The sequence below is a fragment of the Panthera leo genome, chromosome B1 (genome assembly GCF_018350215.1).
Source record: "Panthera leo isolate Ple1 chromosome B1, P.leo_Ple1_pat1.1, whole genome shotgun sequence".
In the NCBI taxonomy this organism is placed as follows: Eukaryota; Metazoa; Chordata; class Mammalia; order Carnivora; family Felidae; genus Panthera; species Panthera leo.
The window spans coordinates 124,022,432-124,038,474 of record NC_056682.1 but is presented as its reverse complement, the minus strand read 5'-3'; the positions used below and the strand labels follow the sequence as shown (position 1 = coordinate 124,038,474).

Sequence of the window (16,043 nt, the reverse complement as noted above, 5' to 3'; positions counted from 1 at the left end):
AAGACAAGACTGTCCCAAACGACCCTAAAACACATTCTGCAAAAATAATATGAAAACCATTAAGTAGAGCTCATGACGATATATTTAGCCAGAAGAAAATCAAACTGCACAAATTCAATATGAATAAAACTTTCTTGTAGAAAAAGAAACCAGAAAAAGAGTTAGTAATGAGAACCATCCAGAAAATGATTTTAGAATGATATCCAACACATGATATTAGCTGATGCAATATTTTTAATGCATTGTAGAGTGTCATAAATATAGTTTATAAATTATGTAAAGAGTAGCAAGGATAATATCTTCCCTTCAAGCAATTATAAGCGATTCTATATATTAATTCCTTGGTAAAATGCTGTTGTCCCAGTAATCTATTGTTACACAACAAACCATCCCAGAATGCAGTAGCTTAAAGTGACAACTCTTTATTTGTTCATGATTCTGTGAATTGGCAGTTGGGTTGGGTTAAGTTGGTGGTACTTCTGTTAGTCTCACCTGAGTCATATACTTAGCTGCAGTTATCTGGTGCCTCTAGTAAGGCAGGCCAGATGGTCCATCCAAAACCCTACACACACACTGGGCATCTGGTGCCTTCTTGGTTGGGTGTCTCTTTCCAGTGGTCTCTTGCCCTCATGGAACCTATCTCAAGCTTCTTTACAGGGTTACAGGATGTTCTAAAAGGGATAGAGAAGGTTCTGAAAGTAATCTTGAGACCTGGACCCAGTAGTTGCACAGTATCAATTCCACCACATTTTGTTGGCCAAAGAATATCTCAGGGTGAGCTCAGATTCAAAAGGAGTGGAAATAGACTCTACCATGTGATGGAAAAGTACTAGTCACATTGCAAGGAAACATGTACAGATATAGGAATGAGCTGTGGCCATCTTTTGCAATGGACCACAGATATATATAAATCAGATATTTTCCTTATTTTATGCATAATTAAATAGGATTTTTAAGTCAATAAAGTATGAATGATCCTGAATAATACCCAGTTATAGGACTGAATTTTTGGTCTTTTATGTATACAGGTGGACATATATTCAAGACTTTTCTGTTCTCACATATACAAAGTAAAACAAATCCAAGATTGGTGTTCATTATTTTACATTTATGACCCTACCTACCAGTCTTTCTGCTTTCCAGTTACATGGAAAAAATCCCAACCAAAGACTTTAAATAAAACTATAAATTTAGGTTAAATTATATCAGTTAAGATTATCACATTTTTGGGGCACCTGGGTGGCTCAGTCGGTTAAGCATCCGACTTCGGCTCAGGTCATGATCTCACGGTCCGTGAGTTTGAGCCCCGCGTCGGACTCTGTGCTGACAGTGCAGAGCCTGGAGCCTGTTTCAGATTCTGTGTCTCCCTCCCTTTCTCTGACCCTCCCCCACTCATGCTCTGTCTCTCTCTGTCTCAAAAATAAATAAACGTTAAAAAATAAAAATAAAAAAAAAAAAGATTATCACATTTTGAAAAATGTGAAAAAATTTTTAAAAATTTCCTAAATATTTGAAGTAATTTCATGATGAGAAATGATGTTTATAAAAGGTAATCTGTAATTGAGACACCCTGAAAAGATAGATTATGTGTCACACTTACAGGCACTTATAATTTAATGACTTCCAACTGGCTGTCGTGTTCTGTGCCCCTAGCAAACGGCATCTCTTGCTCTCCAAATTGTTTCTTCCTCTGCATTCTTTGGATGGCAGTCACTGGAGCCAGAGGCTAACAATGGAAGATGTTCTTCTAACAACAACATCTGCTTGCATTGTAAAATTAGCCATGCATTAGTAGCTTTTGCTTTTAGTTAAACTTTAATTGTGAAGAAATAAGATGCATGCACAGTACTTGTTGACAGATACATTTTCTTCATAGAGGAAAATTGTCAAGATGCTTATATGCATGAGGTTAAATAAAATCAGAGTCATTAAAATTTTCATTTCCATGAATAATATATATTGGAAAGAATTAAAATAGGAATTATAAAATGTTCTCCTTTTTTTCCACAAAGAGAATTTTTATGAAGAAAATGTGAAATATAAATATTGTTGTTGCTACATGTATCACAGTGGCCCAACAACCAATATGTCTAGCAGGTTCTTGAAACCTAGCACCTTCCCAAGGGATTTCTGTTCTAGCTTCACCATAGAACAGGATACATCTGTGGCTACTCTTGGCATGAGAAAGACGGACTTGTCTGCAAACTTTGATGGTCAAGCTTATTTCTACTTCACCCAGAGAGAAAAAAGTTGAGGGTCTGTGGAGTAGGTTATAGTATCACTAAGACAAAGGAAAACATTGCTCTCAATAACTGATGTCAACCTTTGATACTGCAGAAAGGGATCTAAGAAGGAACAGAGACTAGGCTAGACATGTGGGGTGACTCTTAACCTAGTGATTCTTTTCAGGATGTCTCTGGAGTTGATAGATGTTTTGAGCAGATTTAGTGCCCATTTTATACATAGTGTATAATTTAATTCACTTACCTGGATAGTCCATTTAAAATATTTTTCTTACCATAAATGATCCAGATTATCCTCTTGTATATGTTTAGATTCAAATATATTTCTAAATATAATAATAATTTGTTATGGCAGTTGATCTAGAAAACACAAACTTGATTATTTTTCCTTGCTCTCCATATTTCAGAAGTTGGAAAGTGATTAGTTCAAGTATGTAAAGTTAGAAAATCATTACTAAATTTTTAAATCAAATTTCTCATATTAACTTTTTTATTTAATATATGAAATACAAAAGTTTTGTACAAATTTGTTTTTCTAGAAACTATTTGTATGGCTACTGTTCACTTTATTCTCTAAGAATAAAATATTCTTAGGAAAAATCCCCCAAACTTCCTCTACCCAAATTAGAAAACATGCCAGACTTGCATCTCTGTTTTATAACACTTGCAAAACTAAATCTTGGAGAGCTATGTGCTCAGATATGATTCCACCCCAAACTTCAGTACCTACAGTTTAAACCACTATTCAATACTAACTTGGTTTATATTTCTAATTTCAAAAGTAAGAATAATTTTTCTTGGTAAAAGTTGCTGTTTCATATTAATTGAGTTTTAGATAGGACTATATGTCAACTCATTTACACATTAGGTTTCTGAATTTATTTTTTCTTTCTGTTGGTATAAAATACTAAAAATAAGTTATGAGGAGTAATTAGGGAAAATACCTTATTCACTTGACTTCTGGAGAGAAACATCCACTTTATGGAATAGGAAGTAGATAAGAAAGGACTGAAAATAAAACATAAAATTATAAAGTAAGGCACCAGCATCAACCTTCTTACTTCTATTAGTTAGACCTTTAGTTTCTGAAGTTTCTTCTGAGAGAAAATTGTGTCTCATGGAAGCTTCAGAAACAACAAAGAAAGACCAAAAGAACATTAAAAAAAAATACTATGGTCGAATCAATTTTAGAAAACAGTGCACATTTTATTTCTCATTAGAGATTCAAGCACAAGCTACCACTTAAGAGACTCTGAAAAGTTTCTCAGAAAAGAAACCTATCTTACTTTAACTCATCATTTTCTAAATATTTTATCATCACAGAACACCTTTTTCTCATAACGACTATTAATATCCTGAGGCCAAATGTTTCTGCGGACACTTGGGAAATGTTCAGAGGCAATGAAAATGTCTTAGCCTTGATGCTTTAAATCTGCTCTTTTACAATAGTTTTGTAGATTCTGATTATTTAGAAGCAAATTTATTTTAAAGTTGTCAAAATTTCATCTCTGAAGTGTAAAAGTATTGACTGAACTTATTATTCATGCAGAATAACCCAAGAGAATAATTTTAACAAGTGCAATTAAGTCAGATGCATGAATTAATTTCAAATAACAAACTATTTTTGGAAAAGGAGCATTTTGAAAAAAAATGTCAAGGATATCATGATGGTTTAACTAATAATTATCCTGGCTTGATTCTGGAAAAATAATATATGTACAAGGAAATTTATACTTATAATCATCAAAATATATGTGTGGTTTAGCTATCCTTAGAGTATCTGTGGCTTTTCCTTAGAAATTCTGAAGAAGCTATAGGTAGAATTAAGAATCATAGGTGAACTAACATAATATTTACCTTCATATCCATTTCAGTAGCCTGTTTAATTCAAATCAGTATTTATTGTGTGCCTATTATATGCAATTCCCTATGTAGGCTTTATGTCAGCTGTTTCCTATTCTTGACTCTACATCACCTTATTACATGTTGACATTAGCACTCAGAAGTTATTCTAGGTACAGATGAGAAAGCTAAAATCTACAGAAAATAACTGACTTGTCAAAAGCTTCATAGTTGGTAAGTGGCACAGTCAAAATGTAGAGCCAGATGTTCTGCCATCACCTCCAGGGATCTGTCCACGTGATTGCATATTCCCTTCATAAGTTTTTTATCATGTGTGAGATCTTGGGGCATTGCTGTTAAAAACGCATGCTCCAGAGGGGCACCTGGGTGGCTCCATCAGTTAAGCTCTGACTTCCACTCTCAGGTCATGACATCGAGGTTCATGAGCTGGAGCCCCGCATAGGGCTCTGTGCTGACATCTCAGCCTGGAGCCTGCTTCAGATTCTGTGTCTCCCTCTCTCTCTGCTCCTTCCCCACTCGTGCTCTGTCTCTCAAAAAAAAAAAATAAAATAAACATTAAAACAAAACAAAACAAATAAAAACAATGCTCCAGAGACTGACTGGACTCAGACTCTGTCACTGCCATTTCATTACATATAACTTTGGGAACATAGCTTAATTTCTTTGAACATAGTGTCACATTCATAAAATGGGAATAATCTTTAAGAGGATTGAGTTAATAAATGTGAAACACTTAGAATAGCACCTAGCACATAATAAGTGCTCTCTTACTATTAACCAAAATAATTTTAGTAGCTTTGGAATTTTGGGGGGAGGGGAATCAATTAGTTATTTCTTCTTTGTCTCTATTTTATATTTTTTAATATTTATGAATATTATTCATAAACATTGTTTAAAGATTCATGAAACTCTACAAATGTATTGTCTTATTATTATACCTTAGAGACTGCTCATTTTGACTTCTAGAATTTATTCTTTTGGTATTTTCTTTCATATTTTTATATAACTCACAATTTATTTTTATTTCTATATTTTAACATTGTAGAAATTGTCATTGGACTGTCATAATGGAAAATTAGGATTTAGCTTTCTGTCATACAGCTATATCTACATCACGTATTCATGCTTCTAATTTCCCAATATATACAGAGTAATTTTTGGTCTATTCGATATTCAACTTTATATAAACCACTGCTATTCACAGCTGAGTCAAATAGTAAGCTATGAAGAACTCTTCCTTTACTGCAAAACTTTTGTTTTCTTCGGAGTTAATGATTACCTCTATTTTTCTGCTTGATTTTCCATATACTTGTCACTAATTTATCCTCCTATTCTTTTCCAGTTGGACAATTCTTTTATTCATATACTAAAGGCATTCAGTATTCTATGAATTTTCATATTCCAAAGCCTCCTTTTTTGAGGGTAGGAAAGGAATACACTTTTTCATCCTCAGTTTTTCTTTGCTGCTGCTTTGTGCTTACACCCATGACTTCCACTGCCAGGTTTACTCCCTTGATTTGAACATCTGTATCCTCTCATGGGTTTCTAAACAAGTGCATTGGAGGTACATATTTGAGACATTACCTATATAAAAATATCTGTACTTTGCCTTCACATTTGAATGATAGTTTAGCTTGTTTAGATTCTAATTTGAAACATACTTTATGCTAAAAAATATTATTATCTTTCAATGCTGCTAAAAAATAGTTCACTAAGAATAAAAAGTTCTTACGTCTTTGACTTTTATAATAAGATCCTTTTTTCTCTCTCTCTCTGAAAACCTTTTATTGTCTTTGTTCTGAAATTTCACACAAATGTATCCTTTTAAATCTATTTTCATCTAAACAGTAGCATTAGATAATTCAAAAAATAAAATAAATATCTATGAAACCATACTGATATAAACAAATAAAGGTGTTTATGGGTCTTTCAATTAGGAAGTGTACTCAAATTATTTTGTTAATAATTTCTTACTCTGTCTTCCCTCTTGTATGCCTGATATTTTGGAGTCCTCTTCCAATTTTCTTATCCTCTCTCTACTATTTTTTTTTCTGATTAACTTTTTATCATATAGGAGAATACTTCAACTTAATCTATAAACACATTTACTGAGTCTTTCTATTCTCATCATTTTAATTTGCAACAGGTATTTTTTTTTTGTTCCATAAGTGCTATTCTTATAGCATTATGCCCTTGTTTCATGGATCAATGTATTTTCTTATCTAAGAATATCATTAGCACTCCTTTTCTTTTTTAAGTTTTTTTTTTGTGTAAATTTACAAAAAGGTTACAATAATAGTCATGTTCTCATATACCCACACTTACTCACCTCAAATGCTAACATCTTGCATAACCATTGCACAATAATCAAAGCAAAAACAAAAAAATTAACCTTGATGAAATATTATAAACAAACTATAGACTTCACATTTTACCAGTTTTTTTTTTCTCTAATGCCTTTATCTCTTCCAGGATTTGCAATTGATCATCATGTCTGCTTAGTTTCTTTCAGTCTGTGACAGCTACTTAGTCTTTCATTGTCTTTCATGACCTTACTTTCTTTTTTTTTTTTTTTAATTTTTTTTTAACGTTTATTTATTTTTGAGAGAGAGAGAGACAGAGCATGAACGGGGGAGGGGCAGAGAGAGAGGAAGACACAGAATCAGAAGCAGGCTCCAGGCTCTGAGCCATCACCCCAGAGCCTGACGTGGGGCTCGAACCCACGGACCCCGAGATCGTGACCTGAGCCGAAATCGGACGCCCAACTGACTGAGCCACCCAGGCGCCCCTCATGACTTTACTTTCAAAAAGTATTTATTGACCAGTGGGGCATCTGGGTAGCTCAGTTGGTTGAGTGGCTGACTTCAGCTCAGGTCATGATCTCATGGTTCATGAGTTTGAGCCCTGCATCAGGCTCTGTCCTGGCAGCTCAGAGCCTGGATTCTGCTTTGGATTCTGTGTCTCCCTCTCTCTCTGCTCCTCCCCTGCTTGTGCTCTATCTCTCTCTGTCTCTCAAAAATAAATCAATGTTAAAAAAATTTTTTTTAAATACTGATCAATTGTTTTGTAATATTTCATTCAATATGGGTTTGTGTGGTGTTTTCCCATGATTGGATTGAGGTTGTGGATTTTGAAGAAAACTGTCAAGGTAATTTGTGCTTCTCAGTTTACTGTATCAGAGATACGTGATGTGGGTATATGTCTTACTACTGATGATGTTTACCTTGATCACTTAGATAGTGTGATGTCTGTGTTTTATCCACTATAAAAGTACTGTTTTCCTTTTTAACCTTTGTAATTAATAATTATTTTAGAGGAGGTTCTTGAGACTGCAATATCCTGTTTCATCTCCTTTGCACCTTCATTTTAGCATCCATTGCCATTGGTGCATATTGCTCACAATAATTCTTATTGTTGTGTCTACTTCTGATTTCAATTTTTCACATGCCTTCTACATCTGTTAATTGAAGTTATTTTTAAGGAAGAGTTGTGTCTTCTACTTCTTATTTATTTAATTATTTATTTATGTAAGCATAGACTCAAGGATATTTATTTTTTTTCTTTCAGTTTAATCCAGTACTATCATTATTTAACTTCTTGCTTTAATAGTTCTAGCTTTGGTCTTGGCCATTTTTTCATATTGGTTTTGGTGACCTTTCAATGCACATCTATTTTTGAATACTTTCTTAGCTCAGAAATTACATGAAACGCACAAAAAGTACAAGATGGTCTAGCCTCATCTTGTGGTTACCCTCTCTCAGACTTGGAATCTCCCACTTTTCTGAGGGGGCCTGGTTTTATTTATTGAATAATAGCATTTAGAAACTATATCTTGGCTCTAAGTTTACCATTTTTTCTAGGACCTCTCAGTGGGTAGACCTTGAATATATATGTATAAACAGTAAAGCATGCACATACATGCACACACAAACATACATTTATATTCTCATGTCCAATTGCATGTGAATATACACACATATACGTATGTATTTTATATATATATATATATATATATATATATATATATATATGCATTAATGTATATTGATAGCTCCCAATTCTAATCTAACACCACCAAGTTCATCTAGCCGTTCTTCTTTCTATATCTGTGACATCATTGTCCAAAACAGAAATCTCTGTACATTATTTACAATATATTCATTTATTTGTTCAGCCCTACTATACATGTAAAATAGTTCAAAAATTCAAACCCATACTCCTGTGATATTCAAATTTGTTAATTAGAATGCATTTGGGCACTCTTGTTTTGTTTTGTTTTGTTTTGTTTTGTTTTGTTTTGTTTTTAGCCTTATAGAGTCCAGTCAAAATGCTATTTTGCAAAGTAATTTATGGTATTAGGTCTCTAGGGCTACCATAACAAAGTGCCAAAAACTGGATGGCTTAAAACAACAAAAATTCCCACAGAGAATTCCCACAGTTCTCGAGGTTAGAAGTCTGAAGTCAAGGTGGCTGAGGTGCCGTGCTCCCTGTGATGGTGCTAGGGGGGAATTCTTTCTGCCTCATCTAGTTTTTGGTATTTGCAAGCAATCTTTGGTGTTCCTTGACTGGTAGATGCATCATTCTGGTTATATGGCCACCTCACAGTGTATCTTCAAATTGTTTTCTGTGTGTGTGTGTGTGTCTGTGTGTACAAATTCTCCCCTTTAATGAGAACACTAGTCGCTGGATTAGGCCTTACCCTAATGAGCTCATTGTAACCTGATTATTTCTGTAAAGACCCCATTTTCAAATAAGGTCACATTCATAGGCTAGAGGCTACGACTTCAACATATCTTTTTTAGGGGACACAATTCAAGTCCTTTACTCTGGTGATATTATTCATATGTAATACATTTAGATTCATTTGTTACAGTTTATATTTTTTTATGGATTCTAATTACCTTCTGGTGTTTTTTTTAAGTATTTGTACAATAAACTTTATTGCTTGTGATGTGCAGTTATGTGGGTTTTGCAAATGCATATACCACCATAGTTGTGGTACGGAACAATTCTACTGATGGCCAATTTGCCCCCTAGTACCCTTTTGTAGTTCCCCTCAACTCCTGCCACTAACAACTTTTTGAAGTTTTATTTCCCCTATATGTTCTCTTTCTTCCAAGTTTTTATTTTTAATTTTTTTTTTTGGTTTGGGTTTCTTTTTATTTGTTTTATCTGCTGTCTTTGATATTAAAGGATTTCCCAAAGTGCAGTGACCTTTGGCTATCTGTTCACATGTAAGAGTTGGGAAACCAAATGCTGATTAGAACCTCAGTCTTTGTAATATTGAGTGATGCCAGTAAACTGGGCGGCTTCAGAGTAGGGTGATTCTTTGGGCCATTTACTTAAGAGAACCCGTGGTGTTAGTATATTTTCTCGCAAATTCATGATGAGAAGGCCTAATCCTATCTGTAACCATAAAATTTCTGGAATCTGGTGAAGATGAATGTGTAAGGAGTCATGGACATATAAGACAGCACTTAAATTATTCCAAAATTTCAGAATGAAAATCCCAGTCTCAACTGTACCTGTGATGCCCCCACACCAGAGACTTTCAGTGTAATCTTCTTCAGACAATGCACTTTGTTATGGGTTGAATTGTGTCACCTCAAAATTCATATGTTGAAGTCCTACAGTGTCAGTTCAGCTTATTATATTGGGGTCACCAATTGTGGTTTCAGCTTATCACATTGGGGTCACCAATTGTAAGTTTGGCTTTCAGTTTTGTCCAGCAAAGCCAAGAGTAGCATAAAGGATTACTCAGGACTCCAAAAGTCAACAGGTGTGAGAGAGAGGCTAAAAGAAGTCTCCCAAGCTGCTCTCAAGCTCCAGTATTTACTAGGCATACATTACAGGAGAAGCATTGCAGAATATGTCAGTGGTTATGTGCCAGTAAGAACTCACAGAAAAGTGCAAAAAAAAAAAAAAAAAAAAAAGAAAGAAAGAAATAAAAAGATAACCAAAGCATTCCCAAAACTACAAAAGAGCAGATGCCTTAAGCAGGGTGGAGAACAAGATAAGATATTCCATAGATAATATGGTCTAAGACATTCCTGAGCACAGGCAGGACCCATCCCTATATACATATTAACTAGATACTGGTCCACTATTTTCAGCAGAGCCAGAAAGCAGTGTAATGTGTTCCTTATAATCTCCTTAACCAAGACAAGCTATTTTATTTCCTACACTATAGAATGTGACCTTATTTGGAGATATATGATCTTTACAGAGGTCATCAAGAAAACATGAGGTTATTAGGTTGGGCCCTAATCTTGGTGTAACTGATCTTATAAAAGGAAAATTGGGGGACGCCTGGGTGGCTCAGTTGGTTAAGCATCTGACTTCAGCTCAAATCATGATCTCATGGCTCCTGAGTTCAAGCCCCACCTCGAGCTCTATACTGACAGCTCAGAGCCTAGACCCTGCTTCAGATTCTGTGTCTCCCTCTCTCTCTGCCCCTCCCCCACTCTCACTCTGTTTCTTTCTCTCTCTCAAAAATAAATATAAAAACACTTTTTAAAAAAGGGAAATTTGGACACAGAGAAAAGCACAAAGACAGTGTGAAGGCACAGGGAGAATGTCATAAGAAAATGAAAACAGAGATTGGGGTAATACATCTATAAGCCAAGGAATACCAAAGATTGCTGGCAAACCATGACAAGCTAGGAGAGATCCTTCCCTCTTAGCTATCAGAAGGAACCAATCCTGCAACACCTTGATCTTAGACTTCTAGCCTCCAAAACCATGAGACAATATATTTCTGTTGTTTAATCCTCCTTCTTTGTAGTATTTTGTCACTGCAGACCTAGCAAACAAATACAGTTCCTAAGAGTGACTAGCACATGATGGGGATTCAACTAATGCCAGTGCCTCAATTACATCCTCATGTATACACAAGAAATAAATGGAAGGATGCAGTAGTATATTAAGTGTTGTTGTAAAAGTTTAATAGCAGTTTTGAAGGCTAAAATTCCAAATCTCTCTTCTAGTTTCCCAGAGAAGAAAGGAGAGCAGGACAAGTGTCTGAGACCCTGGGGACCTGGGATATTTAGAACAGGAACCCTAGCACAGCACTCCTCAATAAAGGCATTTAGCTGCTCATCTGATTGACAAGAAAGACTTCTGGTCACAAGGAAGAATGAAATAAAATTTGTATTGGAATTAGTGTCAAATTAGTCATTCACCATTTATAGAGTACCATATGTTTAATCATTTTGGTAGGTGCAGAAGGCACAAGAATAAATGATTCCTGGCTTTCCTGTTGAAGAGCTTACAGTCTATCTGGGAGGAAGTCATAAAAATGTCATTAAAAAATCTTCCATAGTGACATAAAATAGAAATGATTAATAATAAGTAAGATAATTCCAGATACACTGAGGAATTAGATGTGGCAAGACATTGTATATGTGTATTGTTTCCAATCGTCAGCAATGAAGTTGTACTGAACCATTAGAACACTTTCTGGAACTCCTTACATCTTCTTTGGCTAGAACGACTTCATTGTTTGGGCTAAATTGTGATCATTGGAATTGAATGAAGTTAGTGAATGTCTGCATCAGAAAATCATTACAATATCCCTTCTCCAGAGTTTTCTATGTGCTTTATACCAAAGGCACAAGTGTTTTTGGTGGCTGATTTATTTGTTTCTGCTATCTACCAGCCAGGATCTTTATTATGGGTGCAAATATTATTTACAAAAGTCTAGTTAAAATTTAAATATTGGTTGCTGAGTGACATTTCATAAAAATTCTACAGAGATACCCTTTAAGACTGAACTCAAAAATCCTCTTCCTGTGGTCCCTAACATACAGATTGATTGTGTTTAATTACTAAGTATATAATAGAATTTGTCACATTATATTATGGTTAGTTATTTCTACTGTTTTTGAATATTGTGCATGGTAAGGGGAAATAATTTATTTTTGCATTTCTAAATTTATTGTTTCTTTAAGAGTCAAATATATTGCTTTTCATTGAGGACCCACACCAAGAAATACATCCTTTGTTGTTGGGAAAACTAATACAAACATCTAGCATTTCCTGAGGGACAATTCCTGCATGGGCGGGGAGGGGGGGGGGTGCGTACAGAACGAATGAAAAGATCATTTAACTCTTTCCCAAGTAGACTTTACCAAAATTCTCTAGATTATGGTTCCATCTTTACCCTTACTTCCAGAAGTACCTGGTGCTGATTATCCTAATGATTTGGGGGATTCTGTGTGTATTTTTGCTTCTCAAATTTTGCTGCCATGGGATTCTATATTCTCGGTTCTATTTAATCAGCTATTATTTTCCAACTTCCAGATATATATATATATATATATATATATATACATATATTTGAATTTTTTTTGGACTTTTAAGTTTATGTCCAAAAGATAAATATCTATTATATTATTTTTGTGGGTTTTGGGGAAGGAATGAAAGCTAATGCCTGAATTCAACCCACCATCTTTAACAAGAAGATAGTGATTTTTATCTTTTTCTAAACAGAAGCTTAAAGCTTCCCCCAAATTCCTTATCATAGGGAACAAAAATTATAATGTAAAGATCTCAGGCTTTGGAATCAGAAATAAATATGGGCTTAAATATGACTGCATGTGACTCCAACTTTAATGTGGATGACAGATATGGAAATAGACCAAATGATGGGAGATGATTTCAGAGGTTATTGCATGACCTCATGTAGGATAGGTTGAGAACCTTGATCAGTGTTGTAAGAGTGAGTTCAAAAGAAATAAAAAGTACAAGAAATACATGGGAAGTAATATTTTTAGAATGAGTGATCCAGTAACATTTATGGAATGAGTCAAGCATGGCTTCAGTATTTCTGCTTTGGGAAATTGTAGGAGAGCAATGTCACTCTCTAAGGAAACAAAAAGAGAAGAGGATTTAGAGAAGCTTCTGAGTTTAGTTGAAATTGTTTTCATCTTGTATTGAGTCATAAGTATATCCATATATACAGATGTCTGTATACTAGAAGAAGAAAAACTAGAGAGCTCTGTTCTAAAGATAGATATTTGAGAGTTTTTAGCATGTAAATTGGCATTTGAAAACATGAATATAGATTTGATCATCCAGTAAGAGTAAGAAGGTTGGGAAGAAAACTGGGGGAAGAATCCTGAGGTCCATCATCAATCAAGGTACATAGTTTCCTCTCTTATTAATGTCCAATTTCCTAACTGAGAAACATGGATCAGGCCATGAAAAGTAATTAATTTCATTATAAGAGTCACTAAGAAGAGCATAGCATTCCCTTTTGGCAAGGACCACGCATAGAGTAATGCTCAAATTCTTTCTTCAGGGTGAAAAGAAAGCAAAATAGCAACACTATTTAACATGTTAATGTTGCCACTAACCTGTTTTCACATTTTCTTAACATTTAATAGTCTCAAGAAAATTCTTTATAAGGCATGTGCATTACAGTTAGGGAAAACAGAAAAAATTAAAATAAAGCTATAACTTGTAATCCCATCACCGAGAGTAAAAGATTTGAATATTTTGCCATATTTCTTTAGGCTCGTATGTGTTACATATTTAATAAAAATATGATTATATTCCACATTCAGCTTTATGTCTTTACTATCACTTAACATTACATATTGTGAAATGTCTCAGAATTACCTTTAAGTAATACATTTTTTCCCCAGAAGAAAATTGGCAAAAGATTCAATACCATTCTGATTTTAATTTGAGAAAAAAAATCACTTTTGAATGAAGGTCTAGTTTTCCATAATTTGTCTCACCTTTGAAATCCAAGCCATTTGGATAATATCTATATATTTACAATATTTTTTCTGGGCCAATGTTTATAGCACCTCATATTTTCAGTTTTAAAACTAAGAAGATTCCCATCTGCCTGTTGTTCCTAAGGTACTCACTGAATACCAACAAATATATTGACTAAAGGTTATAGTAATAAATAATAGAGTTATGGACTACCAGCTGCTTTTAACCAACATTCTCACAATTCTTTATAAGCTTGGTACTGATCCTTGCATACATTTGAGAGCACATTGCTCACCTTGTGAGAGGTACATTAACTCTTTCAAGTCCCAAGGGCACCATTTAGTAAATGACTTCTTTAGTGCTCTAAATGTACCTTAGTGCCCTGAAAGAGACACATTAATCTTCAGAACATCCCATGAGTCCATAGGTCAGGAAATGGAATTTTCTTGGTTTTCTCAGCTCAGAACATTATGAAGCTTATATTATTACACAGGCAATTCTCATTGGATTCTATTTTCCTAAGTTCCTAAGCATCACCCAGATGCAAGGCCTTTAAAAGAAAAAAGAATTATTCACACAGAAGACTGTTTCAATTGAATTCCTAGAGTAACTAGAAAGAGAAATCCTGATTCTAATTGCATCATCAGAGTCTTTCTAACCGACTTACTACAGAAATAGCACACTTTAGTCATTCAAGGAAAGTGCAGATACAAAAATGATATGAAAATTTGGAGTCAGCCTTCAATTTTGTACTTAAAACAATTTGCTGATTACTGGACAAAAGAAGGATACTTTATGATTTACAACCGAAGAAGAAGAAAATTCTGATTAATTTTGTCAATTCAGTACAAGTCCCTAAGTTAAAATGGAAGATAATCAGTATGAAAAATGTATAGACTGCTATATTTAAAACTGTGGGGTATTTTTCCTTTAGTTTTTCTTTTTATCTGTGGCCAGATTTCTGTGACCACAATGTCAAGATATTATAACTCTTAGATTTAGGTCACTACTTTTTATTCCTCTTCTGATTTTGTCCACCTACAAAGTAAAGAGCAATATAAAAATGCCATACTTTTTCATATTAATATTGTCCACTTTTTAATTTAGTAAAATTCTATATTGGAGGAGTCTCACCTTCCCAAATGTAATTCTAGAAGAAATGAAAACACGGGTCCTCAAGGTATATACCTTCTTTGGAATAAGAAAAAGAGTATAAAGTTCTTAGCCTAATCACTGGAATATATTTAAGGGTCAATGTTAGCCAAAATTGTTGAAAGCAAAATAAAAACAATCAAATAAAATTATTGGAATGTATTCCAATATGTTTAAGATTTTGAAGCTTTCTGAAAACATTCATATTTATTTAACTTTTTTTCTGAATCTGAAAAAACTCAAACATGAAGTTCACCAAGTTCTCTCAATAGAATGCCTAAGGGAAAAGAGATATGAAGAATAGTAGTACTTGGCCTTGAAAATCTGTGCCGTGAGCATAGGTCCTGCGGAAGGGTTGGGAAAGTGGTCTCCAGTTTCTTTTGTAATGTGCAAAGGATGATGTCAAATTCAAGTTTAGTCCAGGCTGGTAGCCAGAGTCTGATGGGAGAGAAGTTGCCTAGATTCTGCAGAAGTCTCCAGGTCTCCAGACTCCAGGAGTCTCCAGATTCTGCAGGGAGGCAATAGGGTCATCACAGACTCTCCATTCACTTTGTAGAAGAACGACAGCTCTAGCTAAGAGTTTAGAGGGCCAGATCCAACACCTGGTAACTAGGGATAGTTAAAAGTTAGTATGTCAAGAAAAAAATTAGGCTGAAGAAGTCTTAATTTCTTTTGCAAAAAAACCTACAATATAATGAGCACAATGAGATACATGCTATACAGAGAAACTAGTGAAATGAATTGTGATGGAAGACAGGAAGAAGGTTTCATTCAGAGGGCACAGAAATTACCATTTGAAAATTATAAAAACTAGTTCCAGTGCCAATGGGTATACAACCAAAGTGTCTTCTGCTTATCTGCAGAGATTTGCTTCTTACTTTAAATGAGTTGAGACTTCAAAAAATCACCTAAAAAGTATTTCACTGAGGCAATTGTGTCCAAAATTCTCTTATTTGATGTTGCATTTTTAATTGTACATTGTGACAGTAAATTTACTGCTGTGTAGCAGTTATTCCACAAAGGTTATTTTAATTTTTGTAACTGCAATATAGCATAATT

At 34.3% G+C, this 16,043-nt stretch overlaps 1 long non-coding RNA gene across 3 annotated transcripts; it reads right to left on the bottom strand.

Moving 5' to 3' along the window:
- Nucleotides 1–406: 406 nt before the first annotated feature.
- Nucleotides 407–14,278, bottom strand: LOC122217067. Of its 3 annotated transcripts, none has more exons than XR_006201278.1 (5): nt 14,206–14,278; nt 3,188–3,251; nt 2,519–2,569; nt 1,601–1,760; nt 407–671 (listed from the first exon to the last, which is right to left on the bottom strand). It is a non-coding gene; the product is annotated as an uncharacterized LOC122217067 (long non-coding RNA). The 3 variants fall into 3 exon arrangements; XR_006201280.1 differs by having other exon boundaries at nt 1,601–1,726; XR_006201279.1 differs by having other exon boundaries at nt 14,128–14,243.
- Between the last annotated feature and the right edge of the window lie 1,765 nt (nt 14,279–16,043).